Source organism: Vigna angularis, chromosome 2, assembly GCF_016808095.1.
Source record: "Vigna angularis cultivar LongXiaoDou No.4 chromosome 2, ASM1680809v1, whole genome shotgun sequence".
Classification (NCBI taxonomy): Eukaryota; Viridiplantae; Streptophyta; class Magnoliopsida; order Fabales; family Fabaceae; genus Vigna; species Vigna angularis.
Genome location: NC_068971.1, coordinates 37,518,758 through 37,534,535, shown reverse-complemented (window position 1 = coordinate 37,534,535; position 15,778 = coordinate 37,518,758). Strand labels below are relative to the sequence as shown.

General features: G+C 28.9%; 1 pseudogene; it reads right to left on the bottom strand.

Annotated features, from left to right (window-relative positions):
• Nucleotides 1-9,021: 9,021 nt before the first annotated feature.
• Nucleotides 9,022-9,524, bottom strand: LOC108323283 (1-aminocyclopropane-1-carboxylate oxidase 3-like; annotated as a pseudogene).
• Nucleotides 9,525-15,778: the final 6,254 nt, after the last annotated feature.

Below are 15,778 nucleotides of genomic sequence, written 5' to 3'. Positions count from 1 at the left end.
ATCAAATAATTATTAATGAATATGAAGTAAGATAAGTTTGTTTATTTTAAAATCTAGAAGTAGTACATACTTGACTTTTAAAATATCTAATATAAAAAAACTCATAAATTTATTATACCATTATTTTAGTCTTGATTTGCTAACGTTTTTAATTTCCAGTCTTCTTCCAATGTTACATTACTATAATATCATTAAATAAAAACAAAAACGGTTACAAGTCTCGTTTTTCTCGTTCACGAATCGTCTTAGATTTAAATTTAGTAAAATAATATATTTTTTTTAACTATTGTAAAGGACAATAAATCAAATGGAAATGGCCACGTGGCATCAATGACGACACCTGGTAAGATAACAACGTAAGTGGGTTATGTTGGGTTTAGGATTGGCATTGGAATATACGTCTGATGTCGGTTTTGACTAACAGAGAAAGAAGACACTTTTTCATGAACTTCATGTTAACTCTGTTATAGAAGAAAAATAATAGTTTATCATGATAAACAAAAATTAATTCTATAAATTAATTTATATTTTATTTTTTAATTTTTATTTCCGTATAAATTTATTTTTTGTGTAAAATTTATTTTTTTTCTTATCTTTTCTTTAAGATTTTATTTTTTTTCCTAACATGTAATTATTTTGCTTGTTCTTGGAGTGATGTTGAACTCCACTTGTTTATGTTCCACTCTATAAAGAGAAAATAAAAAGAGAAAGAAAAATATTTAATGATATAGCAATAAAAATATATAAAAATAAATTTTGTTTTGTTTTGAGGTTATTGTTAGGTGTAGGTGGGTCCTATTTTTGGTTTCCTTGTATTCACTGGAACTTTCGCCGAAACTTCTTGGAACTCGAGGTTCACGCTACCAATTTAATTCCACTTCAAACAATGTACCACATTTTCAGAAGAATTAATGATAAGGTTTTGTTTGGTGCCATGCACACAAAACAAAACAAGTAATTATCATGGGTTTTCTTTTATAATTATAAATCATTTTGATATAAAAATAAATAAATACTCTATATAAGCAATTACCAACTTTCACTTACTTTTTTTTTAACGTTTTATTTTAGAGAATATTTTTTAAAATGGAAATTTTAGTGGGTTTTAAATCAATTAAGAAAATCAGTCAAAAGAAGATCAATTAAGAAAAAAAAGGTCTCATGCGATTTATAACAGTTGTTATAATAAGTTGTGTGTTTAGAAGTCATATTTTAAAATTTGGATTTAGTACTTTTTTCTTTAATTATAAGTCGTGTTTTAAATTTAAAATTATGGTTTATGAATTTCATATATTCTTTAAAATCAACTAACTTATTTTTTTAAGAGAAAAAAAACGTAAAAAAGCCTCCCCCGTCAATTTATTACTCCCTCGTATGCTATATTATAATAATATACAATAAAAATAAAATGAACATTATTTTTAAGTTAAATTTCTTAAAAATTGATTTTTTCTATTTTAAAATTAATATTATAATAATATACTCCATTTTTCTTCTATTTCTTTTAAACTAAGGAAATTCTATTTTATTTTTATCTTTTTTTCTTCTACTTCATGTCTCTATATTTAAAGAAAGATAAGTATAAATATCATACTTGATATAATGTTTTAACAAGAGAAAAAAATTTGAAAATAATGGAGGCTAATAAATTGTTTAATATACAAAACCTTTTGTTATAATTTCCCATAAAAATCACTTCCTACATGTCAACAAATTAATTTTTATGGAAAAATTTACTTCAATTTATCCATTGGCATAAAAATTTAAAATTAAGTTAATTAATTTACTTTGAATTATGCTGTATCTCTGTTTTTATATATTTTACATATTTATCATTAATGAGAAAAATTAATATAAAAAATAAAAACCACCATAAAATAACCACATTTAACGTAAATAACAAAACAATTAAAATTTAATACAATTTTTGGTGTTTATGTTTATAGTAATTATTTATTTATTTTTCTTACTTTGTTTTTAATTTAATGTAGTTTTCATATTTTCTAAAATGTTGTTCCTGCTCTCGCTGTCAAGTTCTATCTTTAGGCTTGTGGCTTCCACACATTCTAGTAGAACCGGCATGGGTGGGGACCAACAAAATTTCTGAAAGTGGAGCTGAAATTCTTCCACACATCCTCCATTCCTAAACAAAAGAATTACATTATTATTTTTTTAATATAAGACTACATTAAATAAAAAAACAAATAAAAAATATTGAATAATTATTATAATTTATAAGAAACAAAATTGATATTAAACTTATAATTAATTACATTCCTTAATCATTATAACTCTAATAGAAAGTGGAGGGAAGTATGCTTGTGAAAATAAATTCACCCTGTTAAGTATAAAGACTTAAAAAATGAAATTTTTTAAATAACAGTAATTTAAAAATGGTAAGACTCAATTATTTTAATATAAATAGTTTTATTGTGAATGAATTTCATTATTTTAAAACACATCATTTTTCTATAAATCACTTTTTTAAAGTTTTCTGACTTCTATTTAAGATTTCTACACCTTTGTTCGTCTGATTAAAGAACAAAGAATGTAGGATTTATCTTTGCGACAAGCTCTTCAATATGGACCAATCAATTTTTTCATTCGCGTAAGTTGTGTTTTAGCCTTTTTCTTGGTCTATCTCTGTTATCGGTTATATGTGATCTCTTCCACTTGCATGCATCTTCTTGCTCATTTATACGAGTCTCTGCTGATCAATGATCATAAATATATGTCCTGATCATTCTTGTGATGTTTCTACGTGTAGATAGAACATCTTGCAAGTTTGGAGGAGTTTCACTGGTTAGGGTTTTGTGAGCTATTGAGTCAAGTAAGAGAAAATAGTTGTTTTGGTATGAGTGATTTTGATAAATTTGATGTTTTACATAATGATGATTGATTTTATTTTGAGAATGAAATTAGGCTGTTATGACAAAATTTACTGGTATTTGAGATAGATCTGTGATGTAATTGATGTACGTTTATAAGGTTGTTTATTATTAATTGAGGCGATAATATAGCTATGGACATGTATGATGATAGTGTTGGAGGAATTTCAAGGAGAAATTCTTTTGGTGATGATCTTTAGTGTATGCATTGACATATGATATTTAGTAAGAGGGTATTTTGACGCTCTAATAATCATTCACACTCAAATATAGTAAAATGTGTTATGTCGTGAAGAGTAGGAGGAGGTCTTAGCCTATGGACTTTGTTTAGTCCTAGGCGCGAAGGGGATAAGTTAGGTAGTAGAGTGATACCTCTTTTGCCTATGACTCTGTAGAGCATAAATACTACTACAGTGCACGCCCTTAGTGAATTTCAATGTTGAGGGTATGTATTAGAATAATTGAGTCTAATGTCAACTATTTGTGTGTATCTATATGATTTATTGTATTTAATACATGCTTAACTTATATTTGATTTGATTTTAATGTGTTAGGATTTTTCTTTTTTACATCAACTTATCCTATTGTCTCTTTTATGTTTTTTATATTTTGTTTCTCTTTTACAATTATCACTTTACGATGTGAGCAAATGAAGAGATATGTGATGATATATTTCTAGTAAAAGACGGTGATAATACAGAATAATCTTCTTTAACTTCTAATAATTATTCTTTATATGAGTTTTTAAAAACTCTAAATTATTATTAGTTGTTTTTGTAATATATATATATATATATATATATATATATATATATCATTAGAGTTATTTACTTTTGGAAATAACTATTAATACTAAATATATAGTTTTACTTTATCACTTGTAAGTAATTAAAATAGGATACTACACTACATTAATAATATGCTAAAGTTATGATTTCAAGAAAAATGATATTTAATGTTTTCCTTTTTCAGGAATGTTAAAAGGAAAACTCTTCTACTTTATATTTATAAAAAATTATTAATTTTTTACTATTTAATTTAGTATTTATTTTTAAATTAGTATACTGAAATTAGAAAATACATCACATACATTAATTAAATTCTCGACATTACTCCTTTTAGTCCATAATACAACAAACTTATAATATAATCACACATATAAATAAAAATAATCAATTTAGTTGAATTTAAAAACAAATATTATCAATATACAAATTAACCCTCATTATTAATAAATTTTAAATTCTCTTCTCAGCGTTCACTAATACATAAACATATATACTCATATGTCTAGCAGGGATAAATAAAAATATATACAACTATATGAAAATTATAAAAATATCTTTTATAATTGTTAAATTATGACATAGTTACGAAGAGAGGAGAGAATAATTAGGCACGATTTAAAAAAGCTGTTAGGGTATTGTTCTCTCCACCACTCCAAGTGCTCCTACAATTCTTCACTATTTTCTTTTATTCTAAAAATATTCTACACCTCCCCACTATTTTCTTTTATTTCAAAAATACCCTATACCTCCTCACTATATTCAACAATATTTCTCTTTCTCTCTCATTAATGGAGCATTCACATGACTCAGATATAAACTTGTGATATATTGTAAAATTTTATTTACACTTTCCCTTAAATAAGTTTGATTCAATCTTATTTTCACTGTTCAATATATTTTTTTTTCTTCAAATTACTTAATAAATGATAAAATTTTGTTCTAAATTTCTAGAAAAATGTTTATATATATGGGTGTTTTTTTTACATTTAATATCTATAATTTTTAACATTATATTATGTTTTAAATTACCGACATGTTTGACTCAAATAACTTGAATAAAATATTTAATTTATTAGATAAATAATATAAAAATATTATTAAATACTTAAAATATAAAAGAAAAGTTATTTGTTAAAGATTTGAAATTTATTTAGTTCTTTCGTCATTATAAAGTTAGTATATAATAATAATAATAATAATAATAATATATTATTTACTATTAATATTATTATGTTTATTATTTTGTATTTGCATCTAACTTTTAAGTTTATAAAATGAAAATGGTAGAAGCACTAATATTGAAGTTTCCTCTGAATTTTATATTTTGCAATATATCACAAGTTTAAATCTAAGCCATATGAATGCTCCATTAATGCAGAGAAAGAAAAAAAAAGATTGTTGAGGATAGTGGAGAGATGTAGGGTATTTTTGGAATAAAAAAAATAATAGAGGGGTGTAAAATATTTTTGAAATAAAAAAAAATAATGAAAAGGTACAGAAACACTTGAGGTGGTGGAGGGAGCAACACCCAAGCTGTTACCATGGGAGTTCTCTGCTGGTTAGGACTAGATTAGCAAATTCGGCTCAATATAAACGAGTGCCATAATGAGGCCCAAATATTGAGAAGACAAACTTATGGCCCATTAAAGGCCCAAGTACCTAAATCAAAATAAGCTTCCGTTTTGTTAGTATTTTTGTGAAAAGCTTAAAATTCATTGTTTAAATTATTGAATAATATAATACTTAACACTATGAAAAGATTAAAATTATTTTTTTTTCTATAACTTTTTTTATCAATTTTCACTAAATCAGATGAAAAATCGAAAAGAAAAAAACTTAGGAATAAAGAAAGGAAAAAGGGCGGTGCAAACATAATGGCGCCTAACAAAGGAACCGACCATTTGTAGGCAGAAAAAATTAGTCAACACCTATTTCTTATATTTCAAAGCTTTTAATGAAATATTAGGTATCGTAGGATTTTCAAACCTAAACCTAAATGTAAAATCTACACTTCCTTTCATAACGAAGAAAGAAATATATAAAAAAAATAAATTAATGTTAAAGAAAAGAAAAATAAGTAAAAAATAAGCATGACATAATTTTATAATAATACCATTTTATTTGTTAATATTACTAAAATATAAGATTTAAAAATTCAAACTTCTAGAAATTATGGTTACATAATCCATTATATAAGATTATTTATAATGAAAATACTGAAAAACACATTATATAATAAATTATATAATAGAAAATAATTAATTGTGTGCTGTAATTTTTTTTCTCTGTTTTACATAGAGTATTAGAGATCCTAATTTAATTAAAAGTAAAATTAAATAATATTGTGTATTATCTTTGATAACATCTTACACTACTTTTTTTATATATCATTCCATGTTATGCCAGTTTCATAAATCAATATGATCTTTTAGGATCCACAATATTTCCTCTTAATAGAATAAATTTGAAAAAATATTTTTTTTTGTCATTTTGAAGATTTTGATATTTTTTTTAAAAGAAGATTCGTTATCTATGATATAAGATCTTACAAATAATATACTTTACACTGAAGATTTTCGAAATAAGTGCAAATTTATGTTTCTTACCTAATCTTAAAGGATAAAGTAGGACTTCGAACTTCTTTAGATAGAAATAAAAGTTATGCATCTTATGTCAATTTTGAGTACTTTATTATCCCAATCCATCATAAAATCCACGACGTTGGTTGGTTTTTGTAGATATTTAATGTCTGAAGATCATGGATAATTGATATTTTAATATCAGTTTATTAATAAGTTGATATAGTTACTACACCATTTAACTAGTTACTCACAGAAAATAAAAATAAAAATAAAAATTTAATTTATACTTTATTTTATTTAATTTAATTTAAAATAAATTAATTTATATTTTATTAAATTTAATTTAATTAAAATTAAAGTTTAGTTTATATTTTGTTTTATTTATATTAAATTTATTATACTTTTTTGTAATTTTGTTTATATTTTATTTTAAAATGTATAAAATATATCTTTTAATATTTACATGTTTTAAAATATTCATAGATTTTTTTGAAATGGATACCAATACAAGTAACAGAGAAGTTGTAGGTGAAATTTTCATTTTATAAGTTAAATTGCGGATAAGCATTATGAGAAGCCAATCCATTGTCATCTTAGTAGCAACTCACCTTCTTCTATTTTTCTCCCCACGCTTAATAACACTCTTTCCTAAACGAAGAAAAAAGTGGCCGTTGGAATTTTTGAGGTATACAAAGAAACACCACTCAAACAAATAGTTCGTGACAAGTTTTGTTTTATAAGCGGGTTAATTTGGGGGTTTTAAATTTTATGTAGGTGCAGGAAGAAAAAATATGAGTGCAGGAAGAAGCCGCCCAACAACAATTTGCCATAGTTACCAGGCCTACACTACACAGCATCGATCCAATAACTAATCCTACAATAATGAGGCCCATAAAACTTGAAACTCAACCAAACCTATAAAATGAAGACTTCATTATCACAAGACACCATTTCGTAAAACATTTTATAAGATTAGAAGTTTGAATTGCACACTACTTAAATACTTGTCGTAAAACTTGGTCTGACCAATTTTATTACATTCCCCTTAACCTTTCCTAAATTACCTGTCGGCTTCCTGAATTAGCGTGCAAGAACAAAAAACATCAGATTTGGATTAGATTTTGCCAAAAGCATTCATCAGTCTTCATCTGTATCTAAACTAACATGTTTTTGGTATGCATAAAAACATCTTTTTTTCTTTTCATATTAAGTGTTTTTTGGGGCGTGGATAATTGTGAACCACTTTAGTTACGAAGAAAATCTGTTTTAGATTGTGTGACATAAATGCATGTCAAACACTTTTTTGACACGTTTGGGTTGTGATGTCTTAGTATTAGAATGTGGCCTTGTTGGCACTTTGTTATATCACAAAATTAGCACAATCTTTTCAATTCAGTTGTCCATTTTATATATCTTGTTGTCGTCTCAACCCTCTAAGATTCCGACATGGAGACATCTTTTTACCAATTTCCAACTTTTATTTCCCAATTCAAACACAATTCCTGCACTCACAGGTGTCAATCATAACCATCAACCTTGGAGTCCAATTTTGTCCACTAACATCATCAACCAACATCTTCTCATCAAGACTTTTTGCCCAAACATTTTATTTCCAATTTAGTCGTTAAACTTTTTTATTGGAAAATTCATACCTTCCACCATCATTCTTTTATCTTATTTACCATTCTCCCACTCGAGTTAAGAGGGCATGTTCATTGTCTCGGTTTAACATTCACGGTAAGTTACATACATAATATATAAATAATTGAAATATTTCACTCTTATAATATGGATTCAAGTTTAAAGATTATGTCAGTTGGAGAATTATTCTAATAATATTTATTATTTATTATATTTATTGTGTCTTATGAAAATTTATTATTTATTATATTTATTGTCTTTTAATATAATATCACAGTTATCCAAAATTTATTAACAATATTTATTATTTATTATATTTATTGTATTATTAGTTATTGAATTATTATTAATGTTTACTTATATATTCGAAATAAGACGTATTCATGTCTTATATTAACTAAAAAGAAAAAAACATATAATATATAAATGAGTGTAAATCTTACATACAATTGTAAAAGAAGGAGATTATTTTTGATTGAATGTAACTTTTCATCTATTGTAAACAAAACCCTATGATTGTTGGTGTTAGAAAATGAGACTCACTTTGATATTTCTAGTATTAGAAAATGACACTCGTTATCATGTTTTTAAAAAATTTCTAGTGTTTTTTATATTGTGTCAATCATTAAGACCATTAACCATTAAACTCTACAATTTATAGAATTACATATTGTCTTTTTATCTACAAAATCATAAACTCTACAATTAAGACACTATTTATTCTCTATCATTATCTAATAGCAACTATATTAATCTACTCACCCCTACACTCTAAAACTAACAAAACTCTTGAACAAATAAACAACCCAATTAAATGTATCATATTTGAGTTTACCCTAACAAAACTCTCCTTTAAACTTAAATGTTTATTCTATCTTTCATCCAGACTTTTTGAACCGCATCCACCCATACCAAACTTGCTCTTTTCAGTAAATGTTGAGTTCTTCAGTTTCACCTTGATCAACTTCTCTATTGCTTTGGCCAATTTGTTTTTGGTGATTGGGTTCCTCTCATCTTCATTTTCATCTTTTGAAAAACCTTTCTTTATAACAAAGATGTTTTCTCCAACGAAAAATACTATAAATCCTTACGCTTACTATATCTAGAATAACGACTCTTCCTCTATGCCTCTCTCTCCAACAATGATGGTGTAGGGTCGATAACAACATCACTGCCAGGGTTGTAAAATGAGGACTCCAACATTCTCATTCCATCACTTCGAATAATCACACGAGCTTTCACACTCTTGTATTTCCCATTGCTTATTACCTCAATCTATCACCAAGGTTAACAACAATGGAATGACGCATGGGAGGCACATCCACCCATTGCCCATCTCTAAGAAGTTGAAGGCCACGCACCTTATCGTCTTGGAAGAAAAGGATTATCCTACTCGCATTTGTATGGGTACGAGAACCCTTCACCAATTCTGGCTTTGGACACGTAGGGTAATTTGTCACCTTTGTCTCAAAATGAGGACCTCTTTATCCATAAAACGCCCTCTTCATGTACCCCTTCTCTAATCCAAGATTTTCACAAAGCATATCTAGCAACTCCTCTGCTAGTTTCTCCAATTTCTCAACAAATTCCTTTATTGCATCCTTAGACTTTGCAATCATAACCATACGTTTCGTTTAGAAATTGAATGTACTAACAACATCACTATTGACTATTGGTCCAACATGTTTGCCATTCTAATCAATAATAAGAAAAGGAGGTAGATACTGATTATTGGCTTTTTGGTTCTACCCTCAACGTCTTGAAAAATTTCCATCAATCTCAGCATCAAAGTTCGTTACTTCTTTTAATTCCTCCTTTTATTTCTTCGTCTAGGTGAAAGCTAGGGTTCCTAAGAGGAACAACGTACAAAGAAGCAACAATATTTTTTTCGCCATCTATGATCTTAGTTTCGTCATCGCTTCATCATTATTCATTGATATACTTATCATTACTCCATTTACATCTTCTTTTGTTGAACCAACATTTACGTTGTGTCTATTTGAGATCTCGATGATGTTAATCGGATTCTCCATCAACTCCTCCAAGCTCTTCACCGAGCCATGTAGATGCTCTTCCATGCTCCTGTCACTCATTTTCGGGCTCTTACTCGATAGCTCGACATCCAATCTCGGTAGCTTGGCACTTAAGCTCGACAATCAGGGCTTGCAGCTCGTGCTTGGTAGCTCCACATCCAAGCTTCTTACCATCAAGAGGATTCCAATTTCTTCATTGGCTTCCTTAGTAAGGAGATTTGTCTCATGTTTTCTCTCATCTCGACAATATTTTCTATATGACCGGTCTTATCATAATATTAACATTTGATTGATCTGCACTCATTTGCATAGTGGCCATGCTTACAACATTTATAGCATTCAACATCAGACTTACTTAACCGACCTCCTAGGTCTCCCTTTTGTTTATGGCCACACTAGTTCTATTGACCAATTTGCTCCTGGTCGTCTTCATAATCACTTTCGTCATCATTTTGGCCACAATCTCCTCGTTCACGACCTCTTCCTCTAGGACCACCTTGGCCTCGAATGTTTTGAGCACCTTCCTTTAGGTCAAGTTTTGCCTGAAGTAAAGTGGCTCAAACAACATTCTCCTTTGCTGCTCGTGTGCCTCCAAAGACTCAACAAGTTCTTCAACCAAGAGCATGGTCAAGTCCTTGGACTACTCAATTGCACACACAATATTCTCGAAGTCCTTAGTTAGTGACCTTAGGATCTTCTCCACAATACGGCTGATAGTCAACTCCTCTCCATTTCTTTTGAGTTGATTTGTTATCGTCTCCACTTTAGATATATACTCGGTCACTCGCTTTCTACTCTCCATTCTGAGACTCTCAAACTCACATATGAGAGTATGAAGTTTAACTTGTTTTACACGATTATCACCTTTGTAAACTTTCTCAAGAATTTGTCATGTTTCTCTTAAAGATTTATCATTCCCTATCTCCTCAAAGCCAGATTCATTAACAACTCGGTACAATATGTACATGACTGATTGATCTGTCAGCCGTGATTCTCTTAATGCGAAAACTTTGGCCATTGATTACTCTACATCTTCTACGGGCTCTTTGTAGCTATTCACAACAACATCCCACACGTTTTGGGATTCTAGACGAGCTATCATTTGTACATTCAAGTTGTTAAAATTGACTTTCTTTTTCAACTAGGACAGAGACACTATTTGCAAGGTGTCTCTTTCTCACTTGGACACTCAGACTCTCTCAACTCTGATGTCAATTTTTAGAAAAGGACACTCTCACCTTGATATCTGAATATGCTTATGGTGTTTTTCCACATTGTGTGTCAATCATATTCTTACAATTTATACTTACACATCGGTTTTTCATCTACAAAGTCATAAATTCTACTATTAAAACATCATTTATTTTTTATTGTTGTCTAATAACCACTATATTAATCTACGAACCATTGTACTCTAAAGCTTACAAAACTCTTAAACAAATAAACAACCCAATTTAATCAATCACATACCCTAACAGTTGACTCATGCTTACTTCTATGGGGGTGGTTACTCCTCTGAAGCGTTACCACAAGTCACGGAGACGCATTTGGAAACATTTCTCCATGCATGGAAGCTGTTATTTTTCCTCCACAAGTCTTGGCGTTTCCGTAAGTCATGAAGAACGTTGGCCTATTTCTGTTTTTTCTGAAAACTTTAGCCGTGGGAGGTTGGGATATCTGAATCCACCTCCTCCCATAAATAGATTCACTTCATCTCTCAAAAAACACAAAAATTCACACATATCTCTCACTCTCACCTTATTCTCCATTAGTTATTTATCTTTTTCTATTATATTTACGCTGTTAATTTTTTTTGTTAATTATAAGATTTTTAAAATTTTTGAAAAATTCTATATTCTGGAAACTTGCACAACATAATGAATAAGTCTTTAAAAACAATATATATATATATATATATATATATATATATATATATATATATATCAAGTTTTTTTTGTTTACGTTAGTTTTATAATAATAGTTTAATTGTATAAAATTAAGTTAAATTAAAAATATTATTTATTAAAATTTACAAATTTGATTCATTATTCAGTGGTATAGAACCCATGAAGAAATAAAAAAAAAAAGTTACTTCCGTGTGTTTTTTGGACGAAAAGTGGCGGTATTTCGTGTGTGAAGGTGTTTGGTCCAAGAAGATACAACTAGTTGGACAGAAGGGGTTGAACCATATTATTATTATCATTCATGAATCAACTTTGTATACAAGACAAGACAAAGTAAAAAACATGTTTAGAACGAAGAATTGCTTGCTTTCAAATGCTTTTCTTCTGGCTATCTAGAAGACTTCAATCTAGGTGGTGCTTATCTATAATTCATGAGTTGGTATTTGCTACAATCTTTGACTTACTAGATAAAAAAAACGGATAACCATCTCTTTTGGTCTTAGAGAGATCATTATCCAAAATCAATCAGCCCAAAATTACATCATTGCTCACTGTGTTCGGAACACGCGTAAAAATCAAACTAAATAGGCATATCAATTACGAGGAAACTCCATAAATCATATCACATTAATAATGTCCTAAGATGTTTGATTTGCAATAGGTTATATACGTAATTTTCACTAATTTTAATGTTGGATTTTACATTTACATAGGTATCGTATTTTACATATTACATAGAATATTTGTAAATAATCCTTAAAACATACACATCATCAAAATTAATCAAACTGAATTAAATTGTCAAATAATTGTACATATTATACTAAAAATATTGTATTATTTATAATAAAACTTGAATTGAATCATTTTATAGTTATTTTAAAAAAACTGAATCTTTTAAGTTATAATTTAGTTAACTACCTATTCAATAACTTAAAATTATTTTATTGATAAAATACATAGTAGCACATAGGTTGAAGGTTGAGTTAGTTTAGGTCAAAAATCGTAATGAATTGGTATGAGTCAAAAGTTTAGATGAATCAGACCAGTCCAAAAGTCAAGATGAGTTAGGCTAGGTCACGATCAAAATTTGATCGAATTCAACCACGATTAAATTTGGAAAAATTTGACCAAGTTATCTTATTCTGAATTTGACCGAGTCAGTCTCAACTGAAATTCGTCTAAATCTGACTCACATTGCCACAACTGAAATTGATCAAATTCAACTGAGTCAGTCACAATCATAATTTGATTGAATTCTATCAAGTTAGTTCCAATCAAATTTAGCCGAATAGACATAGACTGAAATTTAGTTGAATTTAACTGAATAAAATCCAACCTTTAGCCAAAGTAATCACAATTAAAATATGATATTGAACCTTAAAAAATTTACAAGTACATTTATTTAACAGTTTTCAAATTAAAAATTTGATTCTTGATATTCTCTTAGAGCGGTCAATTTTTTTTTTTTTCGTTTTGACTTGGTTTAATATTGATATGATAATACGTTGAGTGATTCATTGGCGGTTAATTGGGCTAGAAATCATAGTCTATTCCACTAGAGCGCTGGTTGCTAGTCCAGTACTTTTTAAAAAAAAAATCTTATTATATATATATATATATATATATATATATATATATTAATGTTTTTATTAATAAATTGAAAATATTAATATATTTTAAATTACTCTATTATAATTAATAATTGAAACTTAATTTATACTAATTAATAATTTAAATTATAATACTAGATTTGTATTCTTTAAATAATATAAAGAAAAACCTTAATCCTTTAAATTATCTTTTATTTTGAATTTTGAATTTAAAAAATAGGTCCGTAGACTATAACTTGTTGTGTCATTTGGTCAATTGGATTGAAAACATAGACAAACGAGTTAAAAATACTAATGACCTATGAAATCTGATGTGTTTTGTCATTCTTGTTTTTTCTAGAAATGTGTTTATAAGTTGGATTTTTATAAGATAATTTAAATATTTTAGCACAAAAGATATTATTTAGATAGATAATTTTAAAAGAAAATGAAATTTTAGAAATTTATAAGACTAATTTCTTAACTTAAAATTGTAAAATCTTAAATTCTACCAAAGATGTTAGAATTTGAAAAATTTTAAACTCTCATTTCGCTCTAATATACAAGTCTCTTGTCTTCAAATTTTGTCTTTGGTCTCAATTCAGTTGGTCCTATGTAGGCTAATGTTATTTGATTATTGTTGCTAAGATTTCTTAGTTAGCAGAAGCGAAATTTTTTTTTCATGCCAAAGTTTCGTTCAATCTTAATTTCTTTGTGTTGGTATCTCACAATTAGCAATTACTCCTGTGAAAATGAATTGTAATCCGTGAGCCAATCCAACTCACAACGAGTTTGAGTCGGATTGAATTTAAAAAAAAATATAATTTTTTATACGGGCTATTTTTCAACCTGACTCACTTAGAACCCGGCTCACTGAGTTGAACCCGTAGGCTCACCAACCCACCTAATTTAAGTTAATTATTTATTATTTTGTGTTTTGATATTATTAGGTAATATTTTTATTATTATATTGTAGATGTTGATAAAGAAAAAGATGTTTTAAGAGAGAAAAATATTATAAATTTATTTATTTAAGACTCTAATATTATAAATGGAAAAGTGTTACAAAAATTAACAACATTAAAAGCTTATTTGTTCGTCTTTTGTACATGTTTTTGGATTACGTTTGATACTTTTTTTATTTATTTTGAATTGTCTATGGAGTTTAACAACATTTTAGTGTAACTTTTATTTAGATTTGAATTAAAAAACATTATAATTTTTTTATTTTAAAAAATGTTTAATGTCTCGGTAGGTCCCTATTTTCGGCGTGAATTTCAAATAGGTCCCTTTTCTTTTCGGCGTCTCAATTGGGTTCTTTTTTGTGTAAAATTGGAGCAATTAGGGGTCTGCCGTCAAATTACACAAACGGCCGTTTAAGTTTGCCTACGTGTTATTAAAAATGATTTTGAATTAATTTTTGTATTAAAAAATGGATTTGTTCTTCAAGGGCAAAAAAGGCAAACTGGGGCAAACCCTTTTCTTCTTTTCTTCTTCGATTGGAAGCGCAGACCCAGGTCTCTTTCTCTCTGACCAGGAAAACCTAGGGCTGGGAGGCACGCCGCCGCCACCTCGGCTGGAACCGGCCACCGCCACCTCCGCCAAGACCACGCCTTGGCCTCGCCGGCGACAACCCGAGCCACCGGAACCACCGTTGGCCGCAACGCCTTTGCCCTCCCTCTTGCTTCTCCGCTTCTTCGAAGAAGGTGACCTAGGGAGGTTTGCCTCCCCTGCGCGCACGCACCATCGCCACCACCAAGTCGAAAGATGGCTGCATGCTTCCTAGATTGGGCGAGAATGAATGAAGAGTGAAGTATGGGTTTTGTTTTGATTTCTGTTTTTGAGTTTGGTTGATTGCAGGTTGAAGATGGTGTTGTGTTTGAATTGGGGGAATGGGGTTCGGAAGGAGACGTGGAGTGCGTGGATGAGGGAGTGGAAATCAGGGGGAGGTAGTGCGTGTCATGGCGGAGGATGTTGGTTTAAGATTGGGAACTCAGACAAATGAAGGTTGCAAGGGTGGAGGATGGTTGAAGAGGATGAAGACACTGTTGTACCCTGACACTCCATTGCTTCCTGCTCCAGCCATCCCTGTCTTCCGCGCTTCCAATCGAAGAAGAAAAGAAGAAAAGGGTTTGCCCCAGTTTGCCTTTTTTGCCCTTGAAGAACAAATCCATTTTTTAATACAAAAATTAATTCAAAATCATTTTTAATAACACGTAGGCAAACTTAAACGGCCGTTTGTGTAATTTGACGGCAGACCCCTAATTGCTCCAATTTTACACAAAAAAGAATCCAATTGAGACGCCGAAAAGAAAAGGGACTTATTTGAAATTCACGCCGAAAATAGGGA